The sequence below is a fragment of the Capra hircus genome, chromosome 2 (genome assembly GCF_001704415.2).
Source record: "Capra hircus breed San Clemente chromosome 2, ASM170441v1, whole genome shotgun sequence".
Classification (NCBI taxonomy): Eukaryota; Metazoa; Chordata; class Mammalia; order Artiodactyla; family Bovidae; genus Capra; species Capra hircus.
The window spans coordinates 16,972,073-16,992,526 of record NC_030809.1 but is presented as its reverse complement, the minus strand read 5'-3'; the positions used below and the strand labels follow the sequence as shown (position 1 = coordinate 16,992,526).

At 48.2% G+C, this 20,454-nt stretch overlaps 1 non-coding gene across 1 annotated transcript; it reads left to right on the top strand.

Annotated features, from left to right (window-relative positions):
• Nucleotides 219-290, top strand: TRNAW-CCA. The gene has a single exon. It is a non-coding gene; the product is annotated as a tRNA-Trp (tRNA).

The following is a 20,454-nucleotide window of genomic DNA, read 5'->3' as shown; positions in this document are numbered from 1 at the left end:
GGGTACTTGTTCTATAATCTAAGGTGACCAGAAGCCTTAATGTAGGTGTGATATGATTTTTAAAGAGATTTCTATGAAAGAACATTAACCTCTGTTACATAACTCTCATAGTGTTATATGAAGGGAAAGCTATTATGGAAGGAAAAGTTTTCAGTGTTCATTAAAATAATGGATCTACACCTCTTCTAAATGAAAAGAACATGGGTGTGAATACTGGTTCCCTGGTGGCTCAGAGGTTAAAGCGTCAGCCTCCAATGCGGGAGACCCAGGTTCGATCCCTGGGTCGGGAAGATCCCCTGGAGAAGGAAATGGCAATCCACTCCAGTATTCTTGCCTGGAGAATCCCATGGGTGGAGAAGCCTAGTAGGTTACAGTCCACGGGGTCGCAAAGAGTCGGATACAACTGAGCAACTTCACCTCACCTCACCTGAAAGCACAGAGGCCTTGGACTAAACAACGTCCTCAAAGTTCTGAACTCAAGAAGGTGTTAATTACACGGAGCATCTCCACGGGGGTAGGGGTGGGTGGGGGGTTGCTCTCCAGGCACTCATCTTCCAGCCCAGATGCTTCTGCCGTCTGGATTTCTTGCTTAGTTCTACCCTCCATCCCGGGCCAGGACTTCTCACCCAATTGAGTCCCTGTTCCTGTCATTTCCCAGCCTCCTGCAGAAAAAGCACAAGCATTCCCTCTGACAGCCTCCTTTAAGGTCTCAGCTTCCTCATCTCTACTCTGGGCACAGTTGTGCCACAGCTCACACAAGCTCTCTCTCTAGGATTATCTGATTCTATTGTCAGCTCAGTTGGTAAAGAATCTGCCTGCAATGCAGGAGACCCCGGTTCGATTCCTGGGTCGAGTAGATCCGCTGGAGAAGGGATAGGCTACCCATTCCAGTCTTCTTGGGCTTCCCTAATGGCTCAGCTGGTAAAGAATCCGCCTGCAGTGAGGGAGACCTGGGTTCTATCCCTGGGTTGGGAAGATCGCCTGGAGAAGGGAAAAGCTACCCATTCTGGTATCCTGGCCTGGAGAATTCTGTGGGCTATACAGTCCATGGGGTCACAAAGAGTCAGACTGAGCGACTTTCACTTTCACTAATGTCTGAGGAGACAGAAGCAGACAGAACCCCAGGGTCCAACTCTCAGCTTGTTCACTGGCAGCAAGGAAGAAAAGGCAGATTTACTCTTACTCTGCTGCCCCCCAGTCTGTTCCCTTCCCCTCCCTCTTTCCCCTTACCTGCTCCCCTAATCCATATCTTCTGTAGGCCCCTACTCTTGGCCATCAGCCTGACCCTCCTCTTACTTACCCACCCCTCCCAGCCAGGGTCCCATCTCTCACCAGCAGCAGCACCCCCTCGCCCCCATTGGTATGGAGCCTGCAAGGCCACCTCCACTGGTCCCCTGGGAGCACCCTGCTTCCCCTGCCCTGCCAGCCCCCCTGCCCCTGCCCTCTTCCCTGGCCTCTGTCTCTGCCCTTCATTCCTCCTTTGCCCTGAACCCCACTTCTGGCCCTTCTCTGACCTCCAGCCACCTGAACAGACTGCTCTTCTGTCCACATAACTTTCCTACCCAGTCTCCTCCACCTTCCATCTCCCCACCTGTGAGCCATCTTGCAAACCATCCCAGGAGCTGTATGCCCCTGCCAGTGGGCACCTGGGCCACTTGGAGCTTCATGAGACGGCTGCCTCCTGGGCTCAGGGAGTCTGGTGGGCCCGCCAGTGCTTCAGGAAGCCCCCAGCCCTACAGTCAGTTTTCAGCGATCTGGGAGGACTGGCCTGTGTCGCCTGGTGGCTGCCCTTCCTTGGGATCCATCCACAGAGGGTAAACAAGTTCCTCTGTGTCTACTCTAGGGCCCCTCCAGGCCCTCCAAGCCGTCAGTGGAAGGGGGTGGCTGGACTCGGTGGACTCAGCATCTTTTCCCATAAGGTCCTTCCTTTCCAGGTCGCCAGGCACTGACCACCTCATTAAGAAGCGACTGTCCCCGTGCCTAGTACATAACCCATGCCCCAAACCAGCCTCCAGGGGACAGCATCTGGGCATCCCTTTGGCAGAGCAAAGGCTGCCTAAGTAGGGGCGGCTATGGCAGCAGGAGGAGGGGTGATGCCAGGCTATAATGTACTGGGGCATAAACGCCTGCAGGAAGGGGGCAAGGGGGGGTTCAGCCCTGCCCTACCCCGGCTTGGCCTCAGAAGAACCTGACTTAGGTTCCTGAGGTCACAGCTACACCCACCATACAGCATCCTGCCACCCCGGAGATGCTGGGCCAGACTCTGGTCAGCCCTTCTCACCCCCAACCACCTCGGCTGCCCAAATTGCCACCAGGGGTCATGTGCTTTCCTGGCCCACCTTGTAAAGGCTCCCTTTTGGAGCTAACAACTTGATTGCCTCCATGGGGCTGTGTGCTGTGTTTAGTCCCTCAGTTGTGTCTGACTCTTTGGGACCCCATGGATTGTAACCCCCCAGGCTCCTCTGTCCATGGGGATTCTCCCAGCAAGAATACTGGGGTGGATTGCCATGCCCTCCTCCAAGGGGTCTTCCCAACCCAGGGATTGAACCCAGGTTTCCCGCATTGCAGGTGGATTTTTTATTGTCTGAGCCACTAGGGGAGCCCTCAGTTGCCTGCCTGGGGCACTGGCCACCAAAGTCACCCTGTTTGTGGGACCCCTCTGTGCCCTGCTGCTTCTCCTTTGTACCCTTAAAACCAAAGACTGATTTCATCCCCCCTCCCATGACAGAACTTGGTGGTTTCTAACCCAGCTCTGGTTCTACAATCACAAAACTTCAGTTTGCATGAGGGCCAGGACCTCTCTGACCCTCTCTCTCTCGGCAGTGGCAATGGAATGTACTCGAATTAAACTCTTATGGGTCCCCAGGCACACTCCCAATCCCCTTGCTCTGTTGGCTTTTTTTGTCCCAGGACCTCAGGCAGGTTAAGTCTGGAGATCAAATGTGAGCAGACCAAGGACTCTAAACAGCGTAAATCTCCACTGAAAGCCTCCACTCTGAGCTTTTCATTTCAGGGAAGGTAGACACGGCTGGAAGCAGTGGGAAAATCCAGTGGGTGAACAAGATGCTTAGATTCACCCTGGTCCCTTGTCCCTACACCCATCCTCAGGGGTCCGAGTTATTTCTTGGGCAAGAGGCCGCTTCCCCTCTGGAGACTCTAGTTTGCACCCTGGGGGTTCAGGTGGCTGACTGTTCAGCCTCTGTTCAGCACTTGAACCCCTGTTCAGGTGCTGGTGGCCCAGGGCTTTGGGGGTTCATGGGACACTAAGCTTCAAGTGGAGGAGGCACCACAGCCAGACAGGGAGGGAGTTTTGGGGACTGGCCTCTCAGCAGTCTGACAGGCCCTCTCCCCAACTCCACTCCCCAGGGAAGGACACTGTCCTGCTGGGTTTTGGCCCAGGGTCCTTGTTTCCACTAACTGTGCCCAGGACACTCTGATCCTCTTTGGCTCTTGAGATGCATTGAAAAAGAAGACCCTGACACTGGGAAAGACTGAGGGCAGGAGGAGAAGGAGGAGACAGGGGATGAGATGGTTGGATGGCATCACCGACTAAATGGACCTGAATTTGAGCAAACTCGGAGACAGTGAAGGACAGGGAAGCCTGGTACGCTGCAGTCCATGAGGTCGCAAAGAGACGTACATGACTGAACGACTGAGCAACAGCAACCATCCAGCCTGGACACACGAGCACACACAGGCCTCTTCACTGCAGAGTCGCTGGGCCTCAGAGCAAACACCTGGGGGTGGGGTGGGTATTTCCCTCTCTCCCGCAAACCCGGCTGGCAGGCACCCCAGTTTCAACACCACAGTGACCACATTTCCAAGAAGAGGCTCCCAGAGCCACAGTCAGACAAAGGAGCTGTGTTACCTCGGGCCATGCTTGCTGCCAGCACACGGGAACGTCTGGAATGGATCAGACAAGGGCTTCAGGTTACACGAAGCAGCCGGGTCTCAGAAACTAGAGTGTGTGGTCCTGGACCCAGCGGCCACCCCTAGCCCAGCTCAGCCTCCTGTCTGGATGAGAGGCCCAGGCAGCAAAAGTCGGCAGGATTCCACATGTCTGTTCATTATTTTCTCTATCAGGAAGTCTTTCCTTCTTAACTGACCCTCAAAGAGGTAACAGACCACCTTGCTATAGAGGAGGCTTTGCCCAGTTAGTCTGTCCCAGAGTCCAAGTTATTTGTGCGGTGTGCAATCATTTTTCCTCAGACCTTCACAGGCTCACAACCGGAATTATACACACCTACCCTGAGAGGTACACATACCCAGAGGCACACAGGTGTATGGACATGTCCACACACACAAATACACACCCAGAGACATGGCCTAACCTGGAGACACACACACTCACACACAAACTCATCCAAAGACACACACACTGAGGCACAAACACTCCCACATACACGTATCCAAGGACACCCACACATGCCTCTGTTCCCGCACACACACACAGACTCACTCACACCTAAAGACACAGGTACGTGTCAAATTACAACAAATCGCAATCAGACAAGTCAAATGTGTAAGGAGACCTAAAGTCAGAAAACTGCACATACACACTCACACAGCTACACACACACAGTTACACACTCTCAGACAGGCACAGCCCTGAACCATGCACAGACTGGCCACAGCTCCATTACCTCCTAGCTAGTTCACAACTGCCTCTGCCTCCCCAAGGCCACAGTCCTGGCTTCCCAAGCCTTCCTTACCCAGAGTCCTGAACGAGAGACAAGACAGCAGGTCATTCGAGACTTGAGAGGGAATGGAGTCAGGATCCCAGCAAACTTGGCCTGAGCCAGTGACCCTGACACACAGCATCAGCCTCCTGTAACACATATTCATGGTCGCCCATGGGCCAGGGTGAAACCCCAGAGCTCCCCACCACCTCAAGATGCAACTGGAGAAGAATTTGAAAATATTCTTGCAATAAATCCTAAGAGTTTTCATCGTAAGGAAAAATATTTTTTCTCTTTCTTTAATTTTGTATGCATATGAGATGATGGATGTTCACTGAACTTATTGTGAAAATCATTTCACGATGGATATCAGTAAAATCAGTATTCTCTACACCTTAAACTTAAACAGTGCTGTGTGGCAATTACATCTCAATAAAACTGGAAAGAAAAAAAAGAAAATATTCTTACAGTTTGCATTTGGAGAGTCATTAACCCAAAAGTTTCTTGAAGAATCCCAAACTGAATAAAAACAACTAAAAAATGAATTCTATGGAGAACAATAAATGAGAAATGAAAAACATACTGCTTATGAAAGTGAAACATTTAGTTTATTATGCTATATCTCACATGAAAGAACTATATTAGATTTTTTAAATTCTGCGGAGTAATACATAAGCTAGAATACAACTTTAAGAAAATAAATTTGCCTGTATCATTTAGAAAACGTCTGTGACAAAGTCTCATCTAGGAGAAAAGTGAAAGTGAAGTCGCTCAGTCGTGTGCGGCTCTTTGCGACCCCATGGATGGTAGCGTACCAGGCTCCTCCGTCCATGGGATTTTCCAGGTAAGAGTACTGGAGTGGGTTGCCATTTCCTTCTCCAGGGGATCTTCCTGACGCAGGGATAGAATCTGGGTCTCCCGCGTTGTAGGCAGACGCTCTACCGTCTGAGCCACCAGGGAAGTCCATCTAGGAGAAAGTTAGTGCCAATTTCTCAAACTCTGTAAACTATGTGGCACAGATGCTGTTGAAATTACTGAACAGAATAGAGAAGATTGGGAATTCCCTGGCTGTCCGGTGGTTAGGCCTCTCTGCTTCCATTGCAGGGAACATGGGTTTGATTCCTGGTCAAAGAATTAAGATCTCACATGCCATGATGTGGCAAAAAAAAAAAAGAAAAAAAAAAAGAATTGAGAAAATTTACTGAGAAGTGAGGAGAGCTTGGGCTTCCAAGGGCTTCCTATGGAACTGATTTTCTTTACAAAAGACAATGTTATGTCATTTGTTCCTAAAATTTGTAAGAAGTACAATCAAGGGTCTCTTTCTGTAACCAGGTGACTGAAAAATGGTTGAGCCAGCCTTGCATACTCTGGTCTTTTGCCGTTTCTCTGTGGCCAGAAAAAAAGAAAAAGGTTTTAACAAATACTTTTTATATGGCTTTGAGAAATATTTGCTCTTTATAGATAGACTCTCACTTGAAAGAAAAATTAGGGCAGCTTGACTGTTGCTGGGGACACTGAAATCAGGAGAGGGAATGAAGCTTCCGGATCCTCTTTTGTCTGACTTCTGCCATCTCTGGACAATGAGAAACTCTCCAGGAACTCCAAGCAGAGGACAAAGGGCAGGGCTTGGACCAGGCTCACAGCCACCCTCTGTGGCTTCCCTGGTGGCTCAGTGATAAAGAATCCATCTGCCAACGTGGGAGACCTGGGTTCGATTCCTGGGTTGGGAAGATAACCCCAGAGTAGGGAATGGCAACCCACTCCAGTATTCTTGCCTGGCAAATCCCATGACAGAGGAGGCTCGTGGACTACAGCCCACAGGGTCGCAAAGAATCAGACATGACTGAGTGACTGAATACAAACGAACACTAGAGGAGGAAAGTCAGCTTTGAAACGGTTCCCACCTCCCACTTTGGGGGTGGGCAAACATGGGCGGCCCCCTACACCCCTACATCCTGGGGCTGGGCAGAGTCTCCCAGACCCATTGCTTACCCTTGCCCTGGGGAAAAGAGGGCTAGGGGTTTCTAGGCAACAGGGCTCCTTTCCCATGGTTTCAAGGAACTGAGTCATTGGTTTCCTCACTTGGCTGGACATTGCAAGCTCTGTCTTTGGTTGGTCCTGTCTGAAATGCTGGGACCTGGGAGGAGCTGAGAGGTGTCACAGGTCAAGGATAGAAAGGAGGGTCCTCAGGAGTGGGGTGATTTAGAGCCTGGAAATGATGGGAATCAGACGTTTCCCAGAGAAATTTCCAATCCAAAAGAGTGGGGGTGGTCCGAAGGGGTGTTCATAAAAGCAGTCCGGTTCTGCTGCCCCAAGAAGACTGTATCCTCTTGGCTGCCTGTCCCCAGGGTTGCAGCAGTCTGGGCCTCAGACCACTGGCTCCATAGACACACCCAGGGGTATCTTCTTGGACACCTAAGCAGCTGGCCATGTGGCCCCAAGATCCCCAAAGTAAAGGTTTCTGTGGGTCTTGGGCAACGACAGGGGCTAAATGTGTCCCCTGAACTCATTCACAAGAGGGAGGGACCCATTACAGACCAGTGAGTGGTCTGAAGTGAACAAAGAGGTCCCCATGTCTGATTTGGAGAACTGCTGTGTGTGTGTGTGTGTGTGTGTGGTGTGGTGTGTGAGAGAGAAAGGACAGGAGGAACTTGGGGGTCGGGGGTCAGGGGTCAGGTGAAGGAGTGTGTGTGGAAGCTGAACATGGCCTGGCCCCAGGCACAGTGCACAGGGCAGAATCTTGTTCTGATTGTGGGGTCGGTGCCATGATTCCTCCTGCACCAGGTGGCAAACAGGCTGCAGAAACGAGGCAGCCCATCCACTGGAAAGACATTGTGGGGTAGGGGAAGTTCAAGGAGAGGCCACCACTCCCCGCTCCCCAGTCATCTCCCTGGGCTGCCACCCCCACCCCCAGCAGACCCAGGCCCAGAGTGTCCTGCTGGGCTCTGCGAAAAGAGCCAGTCCTTCCATCCTCAATCTGGGTGGCATCCCTGGTGTCCTGCCACGCCATGCCTACAAGGATACAAATGGCCTGGGAAGCGAGAGCCCTGAGGAGCAGTTTCTTTCCTGGCTGTTTGGCCTGGACCAGGGCTCAGCAGAAACTCTACTTGGGGGTAGGACCTACCCCTGGAGCAGATGGAGCGAGAGAGGAAGTGGGTAACTACTCCGGAAGGGGCTTGTGGAGGGTTCCTCAAACTCCCATCTCCCCACTTGGCCTTGGCATTAAAATTCAGAGCTCAGAGTTACAGTTTCATGGTACTACATTCACTTCATAACTATTAGCAAGCTTGAGGCCGTCAGCAGGCAGAGATCTCAGCCCTCCAGCCCATGAATCCTGGAGAATAGTCACTGATCAGGGAGTCTGTCTTCACAGCAAGAGCTCTCATCCCACAGGAAGGTGGTTGTCAAGACTGAGAAGTGTACAGGGGTCAAAAGAAAGCATAGTTCTGGATGCTGACCACACCGCACTGTGCCCTCGGAATGGGGCAGGGAGACTGCGCTCTGTGTCTGGGCTCTCGGGGGTCACCCCGCCCTGCTCCGTCAGCGGTCCAGCACTCACCTTCCTGGCAGGGACACGCCGCCACCTTCTGGCTGCCCCAGCTGGAGCTGTCTGGCCCAGCTGGGCAGATAGAACAGTATTAACATGGGTGCCCCCATTTCTGGCCGGTCCAGCCTTTCCTTGCTTTTGTTCTCAGTGGGAAACAGGAGGAGCCCACGGGAAGGGAATTTAGGAAAGGGTGCATGGGCTTCCCAGGTGGCAGTAGTGGTAAAGAACCCACCTGCCAATGCAGGAGACTCAAGAGACGCAGGTTGGATCCCTGGGACAGGAAGACCCCCTGGAGAAGGGCTTGGCAACCCTCTCCAGTATTCTTGCCAGGAAAACCCCATGGACAGAGGAGTCTGGTGGGCTACAGTCCATTGAGTTGCAAAGAGTCGCACATGACCGAAGTGACTTAGCACACACAACTTAGCACTCATGTAGGGAGGGCCCCTTCCAAAGCCCGAAGCCCGGGAGCCTCCAGGCTCAGAAAGGGACCCCATCCTCCCCACCCCAATGCTGCTCCAGCTGGAGCTCTCTCCCCCAGGGGGCTGAGAACTCACTGTGAAGAGGGGGCTTCCAGGAGTGCTGGAGGGCCTGCCAGCCTGCCCCAGAGCCTCCCACCACGGGCTGCTCCCTGCGCCTGGCAGGCCCCTGGCTCACAGAGGTCCGGGGAAGTCCACCGGCAGGGGCATGAGGCCCCTGGGCCAGTTTGCAAAAGGCAGGGAGATGGTGGGAGGCAGTGACTGGGTAGGAAAATTGTAGGGACAGGAGAGCAGACTACTTGGGTGGCTGGAGGCCAGAGACAGGCCAGAAGGGGTGTCCATGGCAAAGGAGGAGAAGAGAGCAGAAAGGGAGGCCAGGCGAAGAGGCCAGGCGGCAAGGGAGCAGGGTGGAGGGGCTGGAGCTTCCCAGGGGCTGGTGGAAGCTTGAGCCTTGGAGGCTCCAAAGTGGGGAGGGAGCCTGCTAATGAGGGGTGGGAGCCTGGCTGGGCAGGGTAGGTGAGGAGGGGGAGGGCCATACCAGGGCTGAGAGTGGGAGCCTGGGGAAGGCAGGGGTAGGGGGAAGCTGGTAAGGGGGAAGAGGCAAGGGAAGGAGGAGGGGGAGGGGCGGGCTGGGGGCAGCAGAGGAACAGTAGGGTTCACTGTTGCCAGTGAACAAGGCAAGTGCTCGACCCTGGGGTTCTGGAATCTGCCTCTCTTCCCTTAGGATATGTTCTTGTGATCTTGGTGGTGGTGGTGGTTTAGTTGCTAAGTCGTGTCCGACTCTTGTGATCCCATGGACTGTAGCCTGCCATGCTCCTCTGTCCATGTGATTCTCCAGGTGAGAATACTGGAGTGGGTTGCCATTTCCTTCTCCAGAGGATCCTCCCAACCTAGGAATTGAACCTGGGTCTCCTGCATTGCAGGCAGATTCTTTACCTACTGAGCTATGAGGGAACTTAGAAGTGGAGAATTCTAGAGAGAGAGAAGAGCCCTGCCTGCACCACAACTGTGCCCACTGTAGAGATGAGGAGAGTGAGGTCCACATGGAGACCATCAGAGACAGCACCTAGGCTGGAACCGGGTGTGTTTCTCCTGGGGCAAGGCTCCTCTCCAACCTGAGCCAGCCCGTGTCAGGCCCCATTTGGGGGCTTATGAGACAGACTCCTGGCTCCCCCTTGCCCCTTGGAGAGAAGCCTGAGAGCCTGGCTGGCTGGTACACTCCAGAGCAGTCCCTCCCAGCTAGGCACATCACCCCTCTCCCATGGCAGGCTCAAGGGCTTGGGTGCCTGGGAGATGTTTGGGCTGAGGAATTTCTTAGAGCAAACAGAGATCCCCATATTTGTCTCTGAGCATCCCTGACCCAGAGGGGCCCGAGCAGCAAAGGCAGCCATTGAGGTTGGTCAAAACCCATGGAGTCCCCCCGGGGCTGTGTGCTGGGGCACCGTGAGCCAGGCTCTGCCCCCGTTCTCCCTGGAGTCAGGACCAGTGAGAACTGTCAGGTAAGAAACCTCTCCGTGGAGACATCTTCCACCCCTCACCCATCATTCACACAGTTGGATCCCTATGCTCTCTGAATCCCAGGAAGGACTTCAAGGAGACCTTCCAGGACAGTGACAGAAATCACCCAAGACTGGACACTGGATCGGGGCACACCTGACCCCTCCCATGTGTGACTGACTGATTCCGCCTAGAACTTCCATGAGTTTCACAACAAGGACCAAATAACCTGAGTTTCTGGAGACTGAGTGGCCTCTCCTTGCAAGTCCAGGTGACCTCATGCCTTTCCCTCTAGATGCTTCAGTCTTCAAGCAAATGGGCAAGAAATCTTGAACCCCACCAAGCCGTTCCCCACGTCATACCCCTCCCTCATCTTCATTTCATCTCTGAGCTCCCTTCGAATGATTCTCCAGAGCCAAGGCCACTGTTCTTCATCCTACCAGCTCTTTGCCATCTTCCACTCCCCTCTGGTCCTCACCAGTGCTCATTACAATGGCTCCTTGCCAACACCCCAAGATGCTGGCGGGTTGCTGAGAAGGACTTCTTCTCACAGTGAGGCAGGCAAGGGGAGAGTACGACAGGGTCCCAGACTGGATGTAGGGATCAGAAAGTGAGGGTGGTGATGCCATCCCCGCTGCCCGGCTGGAGACTGAGATCAAGGCAGTGTGCCTAACCACCCCCTACCCCCTGCCAGAGATCCCCGTGGCTCAGCCTGGTGTGGGATCACTGGTATGATCTCTGCACACCTAAGAGTGGAAACCACATCCAGTCAGCTCTGGGGGGTTCTACACCAGGAGCCGTGGAATGATTCCCTGAGCCTGGGAGGTGAGAATCCCATTAGGGAGAGACATGGGCAGGTAAGCACACCTGCAAGAGCTGATGGCCCAGCCCTGTCGGGCCAGGGCTCCTGGGTGATGTCAGTCAGCGTGGCCCAGAGAAGCCCCTAGGGACTGGTGCTGACCTGCCCCCACCCCCTGTAGCCGAACCCCCATCCTCGTGAGATCCTGGGGAAAGAGGAGGAGAATCCTGAGTTAACCAAGACTAGGGGCTCTCAAAACAGAAATCAAGTCCTGAAAGAAAGGAAGACACTCTGGCCCCATCACATGTGAATTTATGAACTGAGACATGAACGGCCCCAACAGCATGGAGGCTCAGATCCTGGGGCAAACCCCGCAGGTTTGGACGAAGGCTCGTGGAGGGGACTTGGATTCCAGGAACCATGGCTGTTCCGAGGGAGAGCCTGTTCCGAGGGAAGGCTCTGTGGTGAGATGACTGACAACAGCACGAGAGCGAATTCTCAGAGTGAAAATGAGAATGTCGTGTGGGGGGAGCCCCGAGAGTGACTCAGCTCTGGTGTCGCACGGGATGTTCTGCTACAGCTAGCAGAAGACGCTCTTTCAGGAGTTGAGAAGAGCACAACCGAAAACCCTGTCACAAACTGGCATGGAGCTCGTTGTCACAGCTCCGCAGAGGCAGACCCCGGTCCCAAAGAGGACAAAGCAGGACCACTGCCTGTGCTCACGATAAGGGATCCTTCCGGACGCCCTGCACACATCAGGCACTGCGCTCAGCCCTGCAGATGCCACGATGAAGTCAGACGCGTCCCCATCCCAGGCTATCTGAACACACATCACAGTGCCCCACACCCCCCTTGTGAGACAGGAGTGGGTGTTCTCACTGCGTTGTTCTCGCCATGCTGCTGGGACTTCATTCCTCATCCCCCAACCCCCACGCAGGCTCTACGGGGACCAGAGTGTACCTGCAGGCCCAATGACTCTGGCTGTCTTTTGGGATAACAAACCCTGCTCATGGATAAAGAAATCAGGAGGCTTGGATGATCTGTGCGAAAGGACGGTGTGGCTGGGAGAGCAAAGCCCTGCAGACCAGCCTAGGGAGAGGTAGGCTTGGGTGGTTAAGACTGAAGAGAGAAAAAGGCTGAAGGAGAGGGAGTCCCAGGAGGCAGCTGCCTTCTGTAAGAAGCAGATTTCGAGGGTGAGTAATGGGAAGAGGTTTTCACTTATTTGCTGAGCATTAAGAATGTACTCCCAGACATGTGACTCAGTTTCCTCTGAAAAACAATGACGTGGGGAAAAAAAAAAAAGAGTTAGGAAGAGGAAAGAGAATGCATGCAATGTGTGCCCACATTTGGGTCCTGACCTGATTCTAATAAACTAGCTGTAAAAAGATACTCTTGAGACAATTGGGCAAATCTGAGTACAGATTGGGTGGTAAATGATTTTAAAGACTAACTTTTCATTTTTTTTTTTTAAGCTAAGATGGGTGATGGTTGCATTAAAAGGTGTCCTCAAGACTTCTGGTTGCTAAGGGAGCGGAAGAGGGAGAAGGATGAACTGAGAGCTTGGGGTTAATAGATGCAAACGATTACATTTAGAATGGATAAACAACAAAGTCCTACCATATAGCATGGGCTTCCCAGGTGGCACAGTGGTAAAGAACCTGCCTGCCAATGCAGGAGACACAAGAGATTCAGGTTCAATGGCAGGTTCGATCCCTGGGTTGGGAAGATACCCAGGAAGAGGGAATGGCAACCCACTCCAGTATTCTTGCGTGGAGAATCCCATGGACAGAGGAGCCTGGCAGGTTATAGTCCATGGACTTGCAAAGAGTCAAACACGACTGAGCACACGTGAGCATGTGTGCACATACACACACACACACACACACACACTTTACAGCACAGAGAACTGTATCCAATCTCCTAGGATAAACCATCACGGAAAATAATATTTTTTTAATGTACATAGTAGTATGTGTATAACTGAATTCACTTTACGATACAGCAGAAAAATAGCACAACATTGTAAATCAACTATTACCATATGGAAATTTTAAAAAGTGTCCTCAACAGAAGTGACACGCCCTGATGTGTTAGGCTGACATGTTGTGAGGTCAGTGGGAGTAATGAGGGAGGGAATCCATGCAAGAATTTTGGCAGAAGTTGGTTGTTGTGGTTGCTGGGTGGGGAGTCCCAGTAGGGCAAGGTGCATTCCTGCCGGGGCTGAGTTTCTGCTCCAGTGGTGAATGAAGAAAGCAGGACTTGCCCACTGAATCCTTGAGGACCTCTGAGGCCTACCAGGGCCATGGTAGGTGGGTGCCCATTGTGGTTCTTTAGGACTCTACTAGGATTCTTTGACACACTGCCCCAAACTGGAGATCAGAACGTCTTAGGCACATCCATATTCTAGAGAACCCCCCAAAGTAAATAAGAATTGTCATAGATTCATGCTGGACCTTGGTCAACCTAAGTCAACATTCCCATGTTTGACTTTGGCGTATTCAACTTTCCAAGAGCCCCATCGCCCTTGGCCACAGTCCAGACCGACACTCTCTACCCCTTTCACACACTCAACCCAAAGAGATCTGTGTATGGGTTTGTGCTCAGTTATGTCTGACTCTTTGTGACCCCATGGACTGTAGCCCACCAGGCTCCTCTGGTCATGGAATTTTCCAAGCAAGAATACTGGAGTAGGTTGCCATTTTCTACTCCAGGGGATCTTCCCAACCAAAGGATTGAACCTGTATCTCTGTGTCTCCTGAACTGGCAGACAGACTCTTTACTACCACACCACCTGGGAAGACTCCCAAAGAGATCTATTGGCTATTTGTTTTGTTTTGTTTTTTCCCTTTGATCAGGAAAAAAAATTAATTCATGATTAATTGTCCAACACAAGAGCTATGGCCTGGAGCACCTGTCTGGCAACCCACAGCTGTTTGTGCATCTGCCTCTCTTGGTCTGTGTATCACCCTAGTTTTGCTGTTCATGGGATTTTAACTGAGGTTAATCCTTATAGTTTATGACGGTGAATGGAAAATGGAAAAATGAAAGTGCTGATGCTAGTGCTAGGAAATGACCTTAATACAGGTGAGATGAAGACAGAAATCATGAGATGTGGTGAAGCAACCAACTTTGGCCTCGGTCAGTTGTATCTGGATGTAAGCCTGCCACACACGCCACAGTATGAAGGGCAAGAATACAGTCAAAGAGCATGGGCATAGTCGTGGCCATAGAAGATTGCATTGAGGCTGCAAGGTGCAATTAGAGGTTTGGTTGAATTTTCAGCTGGGGATGGGGAATAGGACCCATTCCATACTCCCTGTCCTTTCCAGCTAGCCCTGAGTCTGTTGCTAGACTTAACATCCTCAGCGCTGTCTTCTAAGCACCACTGTGCTCAGCTTCAACTCGTCTCCCCAAGTCTCTCACAGCCTACACATAGCTACCAGTGAGGGCTTCCTGAAACCCAGACCTGTCCCTGGTCCTGCCCAGGTGGAGGCTCTGTGTCCCAGCTCTCCAGCCCAAGGACTCTTTTTGTTTCCATACTAATTTTAGCATATTTTGTCCTAGTTCAGTAAAAAATGCCGCTGGTATTTTGATTGAGATTACGCTGAATCTCTAGACTGCCTTGTGTGATACGGTCATTTTAACAATATTAATTCTTTGGATCTGTGAGCATGGTATATCTTTCCGTTTGTTTGTGTCATCTTCAATATCTTTCATTAAGTTCTTATAGCTTTCCAAGTAAAGGTCTTTTATCTTCTTGGTCGATTTATTCCTAGGTATTTTATTCTTTTTGATGCAGGTACAAATGGGGCTGTTTCCCTAATTTCTCTTTCTGATAGTTTGCTGTCCATGTATAGTGACACAACAGATTTCTGTATATTAATTTTGTAACTTACAACATCACTCAATTCATTTATTAATTCTGATAGCTTTTTTGTGGCATCTTTAAGATTTTCTGTATATGATAATATATAATGTCATCTGCAAACATTGACAGTTTAACTTTTTCCTTTCCAATTTGAATTCTTGTATTTCTTTAATGTGCCTTATTTTCTAGGACTTGCAATACTACGTTAAATGAAAGTTGTAAGAGTGCGCATCCTTGTCTTGTTCCTGATCTTAGAGGAAATTTTTAAGCTTCCCACCATTGTTTATGATGTTAGATGTAGGTTTATCTTATATGGGCTTTATTTTATTGAAGTATGGTCCCTCTATACCCACTGTGTTGAGAGTTTTTATCATAAGTGAATGTCAAAATTTGTCAAAAGCTTTTTCTGCATCTCTTGAGATGATCATATAGGTTTTATTCTTTATGCTGACTCATTTGTAGATATTGAACCATCCTTGCATCTCTGGGGTAATTCCCCCTCCATGTGGTGTATGATTTTTTAATGTATTGTTGAATTGGTTTGCTAATGATTTGTGGAGATTTTTTTTTTTTTTTTGCCACTATGTTCATCAGTGATATTGGCCAGTCATTTTCTTTTGGGGGGGCCTTTATCTGATATCATTCTATGCTGGCCTCATAGAATGAGTTTGGACATGTTCCTGCCTCTTCAGTTGGGGGATAGCTTGAGAATGATAGGTGTTAACTCTACTGTAAATATTTGGTAGAATTCATGTGAAGCCATCATGTCCTGAACTTTTGATTGTTAGTAGTTTTCTTTTTCTTTTTTTTTTTAACTGATTTAATTTCACTACTGGTAATTGATCTCTTCATATTTTCTATTTCTTTCTGATTCATTCTCAGGAGATTGTACATTATTAGATATTTGCCCATTTCTTCTAGGCTGTCAATTTTATTGGCATATAGTTCTTTGTAGTATTCTCTAATAATCCTTTATATTTCTGGCATGTCAGTAATAACTTCTTTCTCATTTCTGATTTATTTATTTGAACCCGATTTCCTTTTCTATGTTTCCTGACTCTACTTCCTTTATTTCTATTCTGATCTTTATGATTTCTTTCCTTTGGGTTTTTTTGTTCTTCCTCTAGTTGATTTCAGTGTAAGTTTAGGTTGCTTATTTGATCATTTTCTTGTTTCCTGAGGTCGGCTTTTTTTTTTTTTTTTTTTTTTGCTATAAACTTCTATCTTAAAACTGCTTTTGATGTGTCCTGTAGTTTTTCAATCATTGTGTATCAATTTTCTTTTGTCTCCATGTATTTCATTTCCTCTTTGGTTTATTCAGTGACCCATTGGTTTAGCCTCCATGTATTTGTGTTTTCTGCAGCTTTTTCTTATAGTTAATGTCTAGTCTCATAGCATTGTGGTTGGAAAAGATGCTTGATGTGATTACAATCGTCTTAAATTTACTGAGACTTCCATGTGATCTATCCTGGAGGATGTTTTATGTGCCTTTGAAAAGAGTGTTTTTTCCTCCTGCTCTGGGAGAGAATGTTTTATATGTATCTTTTAAGTCCATCCTTTCTAAGGGAAAACCAGTGCTTCCTTACTGATTTTCTGTCTGCATGATCTATCCTTGATGTAAGTGGGGTGTTAAAGTTCCTTACTATTATTGTGCTACTATCAATATCTCCTTTTATGTTCGTTAATAGTTGCTTTATGTATTTAAGTGCTTCTGTGTTCATTGCACGTATATTTACAAGTGTTGTATCTTCTTGTTGAATCTATCCCTTTATTATTTTGCAATGTCCTTCTTTGTCTCTTATTATAGTCTTTGTTTCAAAGTATATGTTTCTGATGTAAGTATTGCTACCTGGCTTTTCTCTTTGTTTCCATTTTCCATTCCCTCACTTTCAGTCTGTGTGTGTCTTTAGATCTAAAGTGTGTCTTTTGTAGGCAGTATATAGACCTTACTTTTAAAATCTACTCAGCCACTCTGTGTCTTTTGATGGGAGTTTACATTTAAAGTAATTATTAGGAAATTACCTGGCCAACCAGTGGTTAGAAGTCCATGCTTTCACTACCAAGGGTATGGTTCAATTGGTAGTTGGGGAACTAAGATCCTGCAGGCCATGCAGCATCGCCAAAAATTAAAATTAAGAAAACAAGGAAAAAAAAAAAGAAAACAAGGTAATTATTCATAGGTGTGTTGCCATTTGGTTGTTTTTGAGTTTTTGTAGTTCTTTTTTGTTCCATTCTTCTTTTGCTCTTTTCCATTGTGATTTGATGACTATCTTTAGTGTTATGTTTGGATTCATTTATCTTTTTCACATGTGTATCTAGTATATATTTTTGGTTTGTGGTTACCTTGAGGAATATATATAGCAACATATATATATATATATATATATATATATAGCAATATATATTGTGGTGGTGTTCAGTCACTCAGTCATGTCTGACTCTTTGCAACCTCCATGGACTGCAGTATTCCAAGCTTCCCTGTCCTTCACCATCTCCCAGAGTTTGCTCAAACTCATGTCCATTGAGTCGGTGATGCCTTCCAACCATCTCATCCTCTGTTGCCCCCTTTTCCTCCTACCCTCAATCTTTCCCAGCATCAGAGTCTTTCCCAATGAGCTAGCTCTTCACATCAGGTGGTGAAAATATTGGAGTTTCAGCTTCAGCATCAATCCTTCCAATGAATATTCAGGAATGATTTCCTTTAGGATTGACTGATTTGATCTCCTTGCCCAAGGGACTCAAGAGTCTTCTCCAGCACCACAGTTGGAAGACATCAATTCTTCAGTGCTCAGCCTTTTTTATGATCCAGCTCTCACATCTGTACATGACTACTGGAAAAACCGTAGCTTTGACTATATGGACCTTTATAGGCAAAGTGATGTCTCTGCTTTTTAATACACTGTCTAGGTTTGTCATTGCTTTTCTTCCAAGGAGCAAATATCTTTTAATTTCAATATATATATATATATATATGATTATTTTAAGTTGATAATCTCTTAAGTTCAAATGATTCTAACAACCTTAAATTTTTACAGCCCCACCACATTTAATATTTTTATCATATTTTACATCTTTTTGGTTTGTGCATCCTTTAGTTACCTATTATGCGGTTATAGATGATTTTGTTACTTTTGTTTTTTAATAGTGCTACTAGCTTTTTAAGCGATTGCCCTACTACTTTTACTGTATATTTTTCCTTACCAATGTGGTTTTTCCTTTAATAATTTTCATATTTCTAGTTCTGGTCTTTTCTTTTCCACTTAGAGAAATCCCTTTAACATTTCTTGTAAAGCCTATATAGTGGTGCTGAACTCTTGGCTTTTGCTTGTCTGCAAAACTCTTTATCTCTCTCCAAAAAACCCAAACTCTTTATCTGTCCTTCAAATCAGAATTATAATCTTGCTAGGTAGAGTATTTGGGGTTGTAGGCTTTTTTTGTCTCATCATGTTAAATATATCATGCCTCTCCCGTCTGCTGAAGAGTCAGCTGATGATCTTATGGACTTTCCTTTGTATTTAATGTGCTATTTTTACCTTACTGCTTTTAAGATTCTCTCTTTAACTTTAATTTTTGTCATTTTAACTACAATGTGTCTTGGTGTGAATCTCTTTGGGTTCATCTTATTTGGGACTTTGTGCTTCCTGGACCAGGATGTCTATTTCCTTTCCCAGGTCAGGGAAGTTTTAAGCTATTCTATCTTATAATGGCAACCCACTCCAGCAATCTTGCCTGGAGAAGTCCATGGACAGAGGAACCTGCAAAGAGTCAGGCATGACTGAGCAACTATCACTCATCTTATAATAAGTTCTCTGCCCCTTTCCCTCTCTTCTTTCCTTCTGGGACCTCTATAAAGTGAATATTAGTAGTGTGCTTAATGGTGTCCTAGAGGTCTCTTGAACTTGTCCTCTTTTTAAAAATTCTTTTTTCTGTTCAGCTTGGTTGATTTTCGCTACTCTGTCTTCCCGTTCACTGATCCATTCCAATGTATCATCTAGTTTATTGTTGATTCCTTCTAGTGTTTTTTGTTGTTGTTGTTTTCAGTTTTTGTGTTCAACTCTGATTCTTAATCATTAAACTTCTCGTTATGTTCATCTATTCTTCCCCCGAGTTCACTGAGCACTAGTATTATCATTACCTTTAATTATTGGGTAGATTGCTCGTTTCCACTCTTCTTAGTTCTTCTTCTGGGGTTTTATCTTGTTCTTTTATTTGGAACATATTCCTCTGTCACCTAATTTTGCCTAATTCTCTATTTTTATTTTTACATATTGGGTAGGTTGGTTATGTTTCCCAATCTCGGAGACGTGGCCTTATGTAGGAGATGCTCTTTGAGGCCCAGCAGCACACTCCCCTCTGGTCAGCAGAGCTATATGCTCTAGAGGCGTCCCCTGTGTGGACTGTTGTGGGCCCATCCGTTGTGGCAGGACTGACTACAGTGAGCCTGCTGGCAGATGGGACTGGCTCCAAGCCCAGTTGGCTTCCAGGACTTACCTAGTGTGGAGGCTGCCTGTTGCTGGTGGGTTGCTGTGTTGAGCCCTAGTGCGGCTGCTTGTGGGATCTGGAATAGGTCTTGGGGCAGCTAGCCTGCTAGTGGGTGGAGTCAGGTCCTGGGGCAGCTGGCTAAGGGGCTGGGGGTGGGGACAGTCCACAGCTGGTACAGTCCTACTGGTGGGTGAGGCTAGATCTCCATGAGGCTGGCTGGCTGGGCAGGGGACGTCCCAGGACTGGTACCAGCTGACTGATGTGTGGGTAAGCCACCAGCAGTAATAGGCTTAAGGAAAGACCTCAAAATGGCCCTTTGCACTAACATCCTCATAATAGATTGAGCTCCAGAAATGGCTGCTGCCAACATCTATATCGCTAAGGGGAGCGAGTCCCAGTCCTAGTTGCCTTCTGCTTCTCCAAAATCAACAAGTGAGTGTGATCCAGACTCCTTTCACACTACTGCCTCTGCTGGGTCTCAGAGCATGTATGTACTCAGAGTATGTATGTATGTATGTATGGGATTTTGTATGTACTCTTTAAGAGCAGAATCTGTTTCCTATAGCCTCCCAGCTCTCCCATACCCAATCCCTGCTAGCCAAAAAGTCGGAAATTCTGGGGCCTCATCTTCCCAATTCAGGACCCCGGGCTGGGGAGCCTGATGTGTGACTTGAATGCCTCACTCCTTGAGGAGAACCTCTGCAATTGTAATTACCCTCCTGTTTGTGGTTCACCTAGCTGGGGATATGAGTCTTGACTTTACCATGTCTCTGCCCCTCCTACTCATCTCGTTGCGGTTCCTTCTTTATATCTCTAGTTGTGGAAAATCTTCGTCATTCTCACTGATACTTGCTTTGGAAGTAGTGATCAGTTCGGTGTGCCCGTGGGAGGAGATGAGCTCAAGGTCTTCCTACTCCACCATCTTGGCCACTCCCTCCATAATGATATATATATTTTTTGCTTTTTTATTTTTGGTCATACACAGCATGCTAGATCTTAGTTCCCTGACCAGGGATGGAACCTGGGCCCCCTGCAGTGGAGATGCAGAATTCTAATCACTGAACAACCAGGGACTTCTCAATAATTGTCATTTTTAAACCACTAAG